The sequence below is a fragment of the Cupressus sempervirens genome, chromosome 7, assembly GCF_028749045.1.
Source record: "Cupressus sempervirens isolate cs-2001-9-10 chromosome 7, ASM2874904v1, whole genome shotgun sequence".
Classification (NCBI taxonomy): Eukaryota; Viridiplantae; Streptophyta; class Pinopsida; order Cupressales; family Cupressaceae; genus Cupressus; species Cupressus sempervirens.
The window spans coordinates 377,700,401-377,714,055 of record NC_143124.1 but is presented as its reverse complement, the minus strand read 5'-3'; the positions used below and the strand labels follow the sequence as shown (position 1 = coordinate 377,714,055).

At 34.8% G+C, this 13,655-nt stretch overlaps 1 pseudogene; it reads left to right on the top strand.

Annotated features, from left to right (window-relative positions):
- Positions 1–11,922: 11,922 nt before the first annotated feature.
- On the top strand, positions 11,923–12,900 carry LOC149547029 (aldehyde oxidase GLOX pseudogene; annotated as a pseudogene).
- Positions 12,901–13,655: the final 755 nt, after the last annotated feature.

Sequence of the window (13,655 nt, the reverse complement as noted above, 5' to 3'; positions counted from 1 at the left end):
GCTTGTATAAATAGCTTATGAGCTTTGAATACAATAATTATAATCCAATATTTCAAAAATTAATATAGAAAGACAATTGTTTCACTTTGGCAAATTGAAAAAAAAAAAAAAGAGTAATTCCAACAAAGTATTAGCTAAGTCCAAAAGATGCTGGCATGATGAAAGTGCTAGATATAGCATTGGATGAAATTTTAAAATTTAGGTATTTGGAGTGGTTGTATGACATCTCCATCACAATTTATATCAGACATACAAAGTTAGCCTACAAAATAAAATTTTCACAAGTAGATTAAACATAACGTGGAATCAAGGTGAGTTAGGTGTGAAAGCTATATTATCACGCAAACCTTTAGTTAAATACAACAAATCTCTTTATATTGCAAGCTCCCTCTCAAACAAGGGATAAATACAAATTAGATGACACACTCCTATGTGTGCATTATAAATAATCATTAAAAAGATAAAAATGAAAATAATAATCATTAAAGAAACAAAAATAAAAATAACCTCAAAACTAAGCTCCCCCTTTTAAATCTAATATGGCACAAATTTGCTATTGAATAGTCTTTTATGTTCACATACCACCCAACTTGCCTTGCCAAAACTATTCTCTATGAAACTGTACCACCTACCATTTGCATTGAGTTCTATTCTCTATATAATTTTTATTTCCTCCACCTTCTTCCATGATAAAAATTGATACTTGCACATGCTTCCTATGAAGGATTGCCAATTTCTCTTATGCTATACTCAAAAGATGAATCAAAAGAAAAGAAGATTCAGAAAAAATATTTATATATTGATCACTTAGTTTTGCATACAATTGAAATATTGAATTGCCCAAATAAAAAATCTTATCTATAGAATCTTTATTACAAAGGTTGTTATATTGTAGCTTATATAATAAGAAGAGTGTTTATAACTATTATTGACTTCATATTTAACTAAAACTCTAAAATATGATTGGTCAACTTACAATTAGAAGACATTTTGAAATTATATATTGAACGACAAGCTAACACATTCATGCATAGGATATGTGCTATTGAGGTTGAAGAAAACAAAAAAAAAAATTTAGAAGACACATTGAAATTGAATCTTAAACTAGCAACGAATATATTCAAAATTCATGCATACGATAATTGCAATTGAAGTTGAAAAAAAAATACTAAAAAGCTAAAGAATAAAATAAACCTAAGTGTATCTACTTATAAAGAAACTCGGACAACTCTAATACCAATTTGATGGAGGTGGATGGATTGGATCCACAATGATAATTAAACACAAAATACACACTACAGGCACTTATAGAAATTATAGAATCATTTCATTGCCTGATCATAGAAAACATCAAATTGTGCCTCTTTTATAGAGGTCTTTGATTGTTTCCAGAAATATCTAAATTAACTGACATAGAACAAATAGACTTTTCTAGAAATATCTAAACAGAAATGACTTCTAGAACTTTACAAACTTAAATATTTATTTAACCTAACCCTATTCAGTAATCTAGCTAGAGTTTCTAGAATCCTCTAGTATTTCATTTGAGGGGGAAATTACACATTCCAACACTCCCCCCTAATTTCAACCTCAAATGTTGTCACATGCAAATTCCAATGTGCCATGATTATTATTTATTTTTCTTTACCTATTTTTCATGTCCATATTCATGCCTGTAGTAATTGAAACCTTTTGCCTCTTTGATGCTTTTCTTCAATCTTTTTCCCAATGTTGTTGCATTCCTTCTTACACTTGAACATCTATACCTGAATAAACCTCTGATCATTCCTTCAATTTTTTTCTAATTTGATCCATAGCTCCATCCATTATCCATTTTTATATAACTTGACATTGATCCCCTCTTTGATGCTCTATTCCAACAATTTTTTGCATAGTGACTCTTCAAATGAAAAATGATACATAGATTTAAATCCCAACATCTATCCTTTGTATGCCCTTTCCTATTATAGTGTGAACATTGTACAATCTTTTTTCCTCTAATTAATTCTCTTGAAACTTTATTCATCTTTCCACTACCTGCATCATATCCAAGACCTACATATTTTGGCATAACTGTAGTCTCAATCGGATTCCTTAATCCTTGATCATCCTTTCTTAGACATTTACCTTTAAAACCCATTCTTTCCATAATCTTCAAACCAATACTATTATTATCATAACAAACAAAATCTACAAACTTATTGTCATTTTTTTTCTTACACTTTTTATCACAAACACATTCAACTTCTACAAAATCACATATTGCAATTGTATAATCACTCAAATCATCTATGTCACATGATACATCACATACAAATGGTTTCACATTCAAACATTCTTTCTCTTGTTTCAGAGTAGACAATTCCTTCTTTAACATACTATTTTCCTCTTCCAATTTTTTCACATTTTCTTCTAAAACTTTGTTCTTTTTCTCAGCATCATTTAACTTTTCTTCTAATTCTTTATTTTTCTCTCTAAGCTTGAATATTTCCTTCACCTACCAATTATGTACTTCTTCGATAAATTTTAACCTATTTTCTAGCTCTTCAATTGCCTCTACGTAGACACTAATTTCATTTAAAAATTTACACTTTTCTCCTCCCATTTCATTTCTTAATTTTGTCAATTCTTTTTTCAAAATATCTTTTTTGCACAATAATCAATAGCTGAAAGGAAAAAAATCTTGATTAAATAGGAAATGATGTTTTGGTGTTGCTAAATTGTGGAGGATTGATTTGCATTATAGAAAAGACAATTGTTTTGAAGAAGACCACATAAGAAGTGTTGAGCAACAATGAGAAAAAGGAAAGAGGGAAAGTCAGCAAGAAAGAACATTATTGAGAACAATAGAATTAGTGGAAATGAGACTTTTCATGAAGATTATGAAGGAACTAAAGTGTTTGTAAAGCACGGAAGAAAGGACAAAGGAAAGAACAAAAGGTATGGTCATTTGAGAAATTATCCTATTGTTGTCAAAAGAGAAAAAAAGAGAGGATATGACATGGATTTAAGTTTGATATTTATGTAGCATTTGTTTCAAGTTATTCAAAGATTTAATTAAAAATCTGGAAGTAAAAAGGCATGTAGAATTATCTAAAAGAAAGAGTAAGGTTTGTTAATTTTTCATTCTTATAAAGAAACCTAGGACAACTCTGATACCAATTTGATGGAGGTGGATGGATTGGATCCACAATTGATAATTAAACACAAAATAAACACTATCGGGACTTACAAAAATTATAGAATCATTTCATCACTTGATCATAGAAAATATTACATTGTGTCTCTTTTATAGAGATCTTTGCTTGTTTCTGGAAACATCTAAATTAAACAACATAGAACAAATAGACTTTTCTATAAATATCTAAACATGAATGAATTCTAGAACTTTACAAACTTAAACATTAATTTGACCTAACTCTATTTGGTAATCCAGCTGGAGTTTCTAAAATCCTCTAGTATTTAATTTGAGGGGGAAATTACACATTCCAAGACTCCCCCCTAATTTCAACCTCAAATGTTGTCGCATGTACAAATTCCAATGTGCCATGATTATTATTTATTTTTCTTTACCTATTATTAATTAGATCATGTTGATTTAATTAATTAAGTTATTTATTACTCTGGTTACTTAAGCTATCTCTTAGGTGCATATAATTAATATTTTATATTAATTATATTACACAACCTAGCTTTATTTCCCTTTAGGTTTTTGTTCACCTTTAAAGTTGAAATTTTGTACTTTTTGTTATCATCTTGGAATAAAGTTTTTTGCTCTCACACCATTGAGATTTTCCAAGCTCTGCTTTTACCTTTTCTGGTTTCTCTTTAGTACAGGTTATTCTCATGCAGGTGTTCTTGGTGATCTGTGAGCACACCTAGAGCATCCACCGTGTTGTAGAAGGTAGAAGTGAAAATATGATAAGGACCTTGAAGCTTGGAGAGTATCAAAAAGATACACTCATCATATAACTTTATCTTTCCAGCAACCTGTAACATAGATTGAAGAGACTTGAATTTCATCAAGAAGACCTCAATGTTGGTGAATGAGTCAGGAACCAAGGAGGTAAACTTTGCATCTATCTGTAGAACTCTAAATTGATTCATTGTGCCAAACAAGGTGGAAAATTTGTCCCACATAGCCTTGGGTGTAGTCAAACCATTTAGGTGAAACACTAACCCATCTAAAATATTCTTTGCAATGAGGCCCATTACCTTCCATCTTATTGCATTGCATAAGAACCTCATAAGGCCTCTATAGAATTGGCTAAGCTGCTAGCTCCATTCATCGAGCCTCCAAGTGCACTTGTTGAGGATTCTACAGAGGAAATTCATCTCCTCTTTCATGACAGTGTCAGCACACCTGCATTGGGGATTCCCTTTCAGGATCCTCATGTTTCCTCCATTAAGCATTAGTTAGGCCTTCTAGTCTTTCAGGGGTTTCCTTTTATGTGCCCTTTTTTATTCCACATTGGAGTTCCCCTTGTTCACTCATTTCTACAAGGGCTTCATCATTCTGGGGGGACTTTGGTGTCTCTTCTCTCTCTCATGGGGAGGGGGGGCTCTAGTTATACTTATGGTTTTGAGAGAGTCTCTTGAGCCATTTCTTTTGGTTGTTTTTTCATCTCTTTTTGGAGAGGAATTTTTCCCACTAAATTTTCTCTTTTGTCTTCAATTTACAAATATTTTCTTGTTTTGGGTACCTGATCAGGCCTTGTTGTAGGGACCCATTTTCATGCTTTCATAGCTTTGCTAGGTTAGCTTACCTCCTGAGCTTCGCTTAAGGGGGGGTGTTAGAGTAATTATTTGTTACGCTTATTAATTAGATCATGTTGATTTAATTAATTAAGTTATTTATTATTCTAGTTACTTAAGCTATCTCTTAGGTGCATATAATTAATATTTTATATTAATTATATTGCGCAACCTAGCTTTATTTACCTTTAGGGTTTTGTTCACCTTTAAGGTTGAACTTTTTTACTTTTTGTTATCATCTTGGAATAAATTTTTTTGCTCTCACACCGTTGATATTTTCCAAGCTTTGCTTTTTCCATTTCTAGTTTCTCTTCAACACAAATTATTTGCATGCAGGTGTTCTTGGTGATCTATAAAGTTGGTTTTCACAACTTCTACATTTTTCATGTCCACATCCATGCCTGAAGGCATTGAAACCTTTTGCCTCTTTAATGCCTTTCTCTAATCTATTTCTCAATGCAGCTACATTCCTTCTTACACTTATACATTTGTACCTGAATAAACCTCTGATCATTCCTTCAATTTTCTACCAATTTGATCCATAGCTCCATCCACACTCCATTTTTATACAACTTACCATTGATTCCCTCTTTGATTCTCTATTCCAACATTTTCTTGCATAGTGACTCTTCAAACCACAAATACTACACGGATTTAAATCCCAATATCTATCCTTTGTATGCTCTTTCCTATTACAATGTGAACATTGCACAATCTTTATTCCTCCAATTAATTCTCTTGAAACTTTTTTTATCTTTCCATTACCTGCATCATATCCAAGACCTACATATTTTGGCATGACTTTAATCTCAATTAGATTCCTTAATCCCTATTCATCCTTTCCTAGACCTTTACCTTTGAAACTAATTCTTTCCATAATCTTCAAACCAATACTATTATTATCATAACAAATGAAATCTACAAACTTCTTGTCATTTTGTTTCTTACACTTTTTATCACAAACACATTCAACTTTAGCAAAATCACATATCTCAATTGTATAATCACTCAAATCATGTGTGCCACATGATACATCACATACAAATGGTTTCACCTTAAAAAAAAAATTCTCTTATTTTAGAGTAAGCAATTCCTTCTTTAACATACTATTTTCCTCTTCCAATTTTTTCACATTTTCTTCTATAACTTTGTTCTTTTTCTCAGAATCATTTAACTTTTCTTCTAATTCTTTATTTTTCTCTCTAAGCTTGCATGTTTTCTTCACCTACCAATTATGTACTTCTTCCACAAATGTTAACCTATTTTCTAGCTCTTCAATTCCCTCTATGTAGACAATAATTTCATCTAAAAATTTGCACTTTTCTTCTCCCATTTCATTTCTTACTTTTGCCAATTCTTTTTTCAAAATATCCTTTTCACACAATAATCTTGCATTTTCTTTTTCACCATCACTAATTCTTGTTCTAACTTATTTGTCTTCTCTTGCTAAACTCTACCATCTTTTCCCATTGAAATCAACAATTGAACACACCTTATTAATGTAGATCTTCAATTATGACTTTCAAACTACAACCATATTCAGTCTTCTTTATTATGACCATCACAAGAAAAATATTTGTAAATTTTCTTTCAATTCTAATGAATTGTATGTTTACAACTTTCTAACTAATGGTAGGGGAGATTAATAATACCTTGGAAAATAACAACTGTGGTTTCCTTTAAAAACATATAGCTCTTTTTTGATGTATTTTTCAATCTCCATGACCCTTTACTTTTCAACAATCAACAACATTCTCTTTGCATTTTTTGTATGTCATGTGTGATCTACATCCACCAACATTAAGCAAACTAAATCCTTTTCTCTACTAGTAATCACAGTAGCTATTTGATTGAACATATGGATTTGAGACCTTCAAACTCCAAGTTTCTTACAAAGCTTCAATAACATATTAATAAACAACAATTATTTCTATCAGAACAAACAGTTTATTCAACCAAGCTCTAATATTTTTATCCTATCTTTCACCTGAGCTCTGATACCACTTATAAAGAAACCCAGGAAAACTCTAATACCAATTTGATGGAAGTGGATGGATTGCATCCATACTAATAATTAAACACAAAATACACACTACAAGAACTTATAGAAATTATAGAATCATTCCATTGCCTGATCATAGAAAACATTACATTGTGCCTCTTTTATAGAGGCCTTTTATTGTTTCCAAAAGCATCTAAATTAACTGACATAGAACAAATAGACTTTTCTAGAAATGACTTCTAGAACTTTACAAAATTAAATATTAATTTGACCTAAACCTATTCGATAATCTAGCTAGAGTTTCTAGAATCCTCTAGTATTTCATTTGAGGGGGAAATTACACATTCCAACATCTACCAATAACATGTATGCAATTTCTAAAATAAAATTGAAAAGACCATGTGAAGCTTATATTGACAATGAATCACACACTTCAAATATTTTTTTGATCATGTACCTTAGTTTGGTCACCTTTATTGGTCATGCATCCTTCATCCTGGTCACATATTCTTCCCTCTTCATAATGTGCTTCATATTTATGTCTTGTTGGATTTCCTCATGTAGAACCCAAGTAGCCTCTCATCCTACTTGATGGCCATGTGACAAAATCAAAGCTGGAATTGGAAGGTATAAAATAAAACTTCTTTATAAATTGAAAACCATAGGATTTTCATACTATTTGAAAGTGTTACTTCAACATTGTAAAATGTACAAACAAATGTGTATGAAATAATAAACTTCTTCAAATTATATGCAATAATAATAGCTATTTGAGTGACTCCATTGGTTTCACCTAATGTAATCTCCACAATAATTCTATTCATCTATAGCAGTTGATTTAGCTAATAGTTTTTATTAATATTTTAGAAATAATTTTTGTTCTTTAGAAATTCTTAAGATTCTCAGCGAACCACACAAACCATATCAAACGAAAGAATAAAAATGTCATCATTAGTGTACCTACCCATGAAATCTAAGAGCTTGTGTTTGATGACTAGATAGTTGAACCATCATAGAAAGCTCTATGAAAAATATCATACCTTTCAGTGGATCAACAACAATGCCCTTCATGATTCTTCAAAATATATCTAAAAAATATAGTGCAAATAAAATGGAAAATCCTTGCTTGATAGAGTGAACTAAATTAGCTAAATTTGGACTAAAAAGAATAAAAGAGGGATATCTAGGTATGTGGGAGAATGATCATTATTATGTACAGATGGAATGCATACACCATATTGGGGCTTTTGATTATTAGTTTCTTTAATTGTTTTTCAGATGACCTTATAGCTATTAAATTTCATGTGGAGAAAACATACAAATAATTGTCAAATCCTAAAATTCCAAATGTGACTTGCACTACCAAATAACTTAGACAAAGGAACATGAAATTTCTCCCATACATAGCATACTTTTGATGGATGCCTCTCCCTAATTGCTTGTGGATACCTTTCCTATTGCAATGCAGTTTCTTGGAAATGTCTACTGCAAAATACTCTCAAGAAATATATATTTAGTTGAAATTCTTAGACACACAAATAGTTTGCATGCCTACCATTTGGAGGAGGAACATTGATTATCTTCTAGAATTCAACCAATTGGCCTTCCTTTCTAACCATGGTAGAAATGCATAGTGAGATGTGCAAAGGGGCATTCTATCATTTTGTCAAGCACGCCAAGTGTTAAAGTAATCTGTAAAGATGATAGCTCAAACACATTCAGATGATAGATCAAACACATTCCCTAACATTGATAGTCACAACACTTTGATAATTGCTTCTTCTTTTGCATAGCAATATGTGATGCCTCTACTTTGAGTAGTAAAAATGTGATAGCAAGCATTTTACATAGGTAAAAGTTAAAGATCAATTATTTTTCCTTAGAAAACATTGAAGATGAATCCTGAAAAAGGAAATATAGCAATGTTATTGGTTCTTAATAGAATTATTAATCATTGTCCAATTTAGTTAATATAGACCACCAAACAAAAGAAAAAATGAATCCTATGCAAGTAGAAGCATTTTTTAATGGAGAATGAATCCCAAATGGTAATTTTAATTTAAAAATAAGTGTCAAGATCATTTAGTTACCCTTGGGGAACACTTTTATAATATTCTTTAAAAAAATTAGCTCTGGAGGTTAAAAAAAAGTGGCCCAAATTGATTAATTATGTGTTGCACTTATTAAATTATAGGCTGAACTAATAGGATTCCTTTTGTTGAAACTACAAAGAGCAGAAAACCAAGAGATGCTATTATCTCTTAATTTTGTTGCAAGAACATGCAATGTTGAACTATGTCTTATAAATCATTATATACCAAAATAAAATAGAGAAAGGTACTGCCAGCTTGATGATTATTCCATATACAAAAATGATGATGAACTAAGAATAGTGTTGTTAACATCATTTAATGATGGTGTTGATCAATGCTTTATTTTATAGAGAAGATGTTCCATCTCAACATTGGCTGGAGGAAGGAACCTACTCAAGATGACTCCCATCAATGCAATCATTCCTTTCTATATTTAACAGAAAAAATGAAATTTCTACATTTCTTTGGGTTTTTCACTATTTGTCCTGGGCATGTTTGTGGGAAAGTGTAAATTAAGGAACTCATTTTTTTTTTGGTGTAGTCAACAAAAGATTTCCAATTCAAAAACATTGAAGAACAAAAGAAAGAAATAGAAAGCAAAGCAGGGAAAAGAAGGTAAACTAGATGAAGTTGATGAGCAATGGGAGGGGAAAGGTGAGAGGAATGAGGAAGAGAAAGGTGAATGGTATACCAGAGAGAAAGATGGAAGATGTGAGGAAGATAATGTGAAGGGGAAGAGAATTGTAGCACACAATAGAATTTAAAATGTAATTTGTGTAGATAACATCTTCTATTCTTGGTTGAAATTTAATGACACCCATGGTTCAAATTTGAGTCTTTTTCAAGAAGAGACAGATGATTACACCCATAAGTATTTCTGCAAGAAAGTTGGTAGAAAACAATAAAAAGAAAAGGAAAGTTGTTCAACTGATGACTGACAAAAAGATTTAAACAAGAAGTCAAAAAATAGCTTACAAGCATATGAGGAAGATACTGTAATTTGTATGATGTTTTTTTTTAAATTCATAAGGAAAAGTACTTGTAGCAGTGTATTCAAATTCTACTTATCAATGTTCATATGAAATGTTTAAAAAATAGCCAAATGGCTCCTTTGCATGAAGTGGAAGAAACCCTCATGCCAATTGCAATGTCAATGCGAGGTCCAAGACTTTGGTAATCATGTCAAAATCGCCAACTATCAACACAGTCTACAACAATGCTAATCTCAAGACCTTTGTTTCAATTTTTGCCTCTTCTCTCTCGTTGAGTCCTATGAAAGTAGTGTTTTGCACACCATCCTGCTAACTTACAATCATCTTCACCAATTTTAAACAAGCAATTGTTAAAAGTAAATAGTGGTAGAGGACAATGAAATGTTTTGATTGGTTGTAAAACAAACCTAGTAATAACTGTTTAAGTCGAAGCCTAAGCAATAGTTCTATGGCATGAACTAATAATATTATAATATTATATATGTGTTACAAAATATATTCAAAAAAGATAAACTAATAAAATTTATAATCCCCTAAAGAATCTACATTAGATGTATTAAATTTCATGATAAACTAAGTTATAACGTAACAATAGTAAAAATGAAATCATTTAAGAATATTTAGATGTATTAAATTTCATGATAAACTAAGTTATAATGTAACAATAGTAAAAATGAAATCATTTAAGAATTGATGTAAGAAAACATAATTTAATCAATATATTATGTTTACAATTAACATTTTAAAAAGGCTATTTGAAACTGTATTAAATTGTTTTATAGAATGTTGCAAGCCTTGTAGCTTTGGATCCTTCCCTCCTGTCGTATGGGCGAGTTTGGGTGAGTTTGGATTTGACATGCTTTCGAGACCAGATAACCGGACGCAATGGCTCTCTTTTATGAAGGATGAGCGAGGATGATTATAATACACTTCCAAAAGTTGGCTATGGAAAGAAGTGTTCCGTTACCATGAGAGAAATGCTACGAAATGACGTGGAGGTGACGCAGGGGCCTTGAACCCAACCTCTAGTGAAAGGTATGAAAATACCGTCTATTAAATATGCTTGTCGTATGGAGCCTTCTTTGGAATATTTGAGTGAGAGAAAAACATGTTCGTTAATTGGGTTCTGATTACGGTTTGAATCCAAGAGGGTTGGGATGGTAAATGGTTGAAATAAAAGCATTATAATAAGGGTAGACTTCAGGTGTTTATCTCAACGTTATTATGAACTAAATTTGAGAGAGATTTTATGGAATGAGAGATTGACCACTATTGCAAGCAAAGATAGGTGGAGAAGATAGCAGCACGTTGCGCTTCACATGCAGGGGAGATTAGTAATCAAAGTACAAGGTGTTCAAATGCTACGTGGGCCGAGAAGTTTACAGGGCTAATGTGGTCTGCAAACGCAACCAGAAGCCAAAAGCCAGGCTGTTACTATTCCTGACACGGGATAAGCCAGGCAGGTCGATCGATCCCATCCTATTTCAATTGACTTCCAATGTGCAGAACGGCAAGAAGGAGAAGCCTATAAATGCCAATCAAACCATGAGGCTTTCATCATCAATCTGGCGCTTGAAAGAGAAAGAGAGAGATACATATATAAGTAGTGAGAACGTCGCGGGGCAATGTAATTGGGCTTTTGAGGGCTGTGAGGCTCGTGGTGCTGAGCATATGGTCGTGGAGCGCAGCCGGGCAACTGGCGATGAAGGTGGGGAGATGGAATCTTCTGGTAGAGAAGGGCGAGGTGTCGGCCATGCACATGCCCACCACGTACAAGAACACGGTGGTCATGTTCGACAGGACCAACTTTGGGTCATCGCAGCTGCTGCTGGCGAATGGGACGTGCCGTGACAATCTGCAGAACCAGTACCTAACCCACGACTGCTACGCTCACTCCATCGAGTACAACATCACCACCAAAACCATCAGGCCGCTCATGATCTTCATCGACACCTGGTGCTCCTTTGGTGCTTTCGCTACCAACAGTACCCTCGTTCAGACTGGCGGGTGGCGGGATAGAGCCACAGATATCTGCTACTTTGTTCCTTGCTCCGATGCCTCATGCGACTAGGATAACTCTATGCCTATCAAGCTTCTCAACTACCGCTGGTACGCCGCCAACCAGATCCTTCCCGACAACTACATCATCGTCATCAGGGGCATGGGCATGTTTAACTACAAGTTCGTTCCTAGGAAGGTCGGGGAGGGAACTTACAACCTGCCCTTCCTCACCCAGACCCGAACCAGCTCCTCAGTGGAGAACAACCTATACCCCTTCCTCCATCTCTCCTTCGATGGCAACCTCTTCATCTTCGCCAACAAGGACTCCATTATCCTCGACTACAAGAACAACGTCGTGCTCAAGACATTCCCCATGATGCCGGGCAATGGCCCACGGAACTACCCTTCCACAGGGTCCTCCGTGATGGTACCGCTCTCTGCCTCTGACGGGTTCACCAAGGTGGAAATCCTCGTCTGCAGTGGCTACCCCGACGATGGCTACGCTGCCGCCAAGGCCAGCAACTTCACGGCCGCCCTGCGCAGCTGTGGAAGAATGGTCATCACGGACGCCAACCCCTCGTGGAGCATGGAGGACATGCCCGGGCCAAGGACCATGTCGGACATGCTCATTCTCCCCAACGGCGAGATTCTCATCATCAACGGAGCGGCGAGGGGTGTGGCAGGGTGGGACATGGCCGACACACCCGTCTTCACTCCCTACCTCTACAGGCACAACCTCCCCACCACCCAACAGCGTTGGTACGTTCTCACCGCCACTGCTATCACTCGAATGTACCACTCCACTGCCAAAGTGCTGCCTGACGGCAGAGTTATGGCCGGCAGGTCCAACCCCCACTTCGACTACAAGCTCACCGGAGTGTAGTTCCCTACGGAGCTGCGCTTGGACGCCTACAGTCCTTACTATCTGGAGAGCGTCTATGCTGTCCTCTGCCCCAAGATCATCAACTTCTCTGTCCCCACCCCCAACGTCGCCTATAGCGCACCTTCACCGTCACCTTCTCCGTCGCCTACGGTCTCACCAGCAGCGACATGCTAAAGTTCAACGTCTACGCCCCGCCCTTCACCACCCACACCACCTCCATGAGCCAGAGGATGCCCTCCCTCTCTGCATCCACACCCGTCACCGTCGCAAACTCCACCACAGTCTACTCCTCTACCATCACCGCTCCCCCCACGACCGTCGCCACTCCTCCCAGGTACTACATGTTCTTCGTCGTCAACGGCGAGATCCCCAGCACTGGCTAGTGGCTCCACTTCTCCTAAATTTTCCACCATGCACTGAATAGAATGTGGTATTCCATTCTCTAATAATAGTGCAACTGTGCATAATGTAAAGATAACATGTATGGCAACCCTTTAATAAAACAAATGATGAGCATAATGATTCTTTCTATGAATGTGCTTCATGAGGCTTCCACAATTCCTCTTTGCTTGGTGCGCTTGATTTTGAATACATCTGAATACATTAATATACCACGTATACTTTTATATTTCAATTTGGCATCTTACATATTTTGTATATGATACCACAACTAACATAGATCTATGACCCTAAGGGCCCATTTGGCAAGTGGAATACAATTGGAATAGGCATCTGTCTATTCCTGAAATCACCGAATTCTTCATTTGGGTGCAATGGGTAGGAATTAGGAATAGGCATACAATGGGAATACGTATTCCATTTTATGCAAAAAAAAATAGAGTATTTCAATTCCACTCAAATAGGTGGAATTGGAATACTTATTCCTATTCCACATTTTTACTTTGTTAAAAACTAAAAAAATTCGGGTC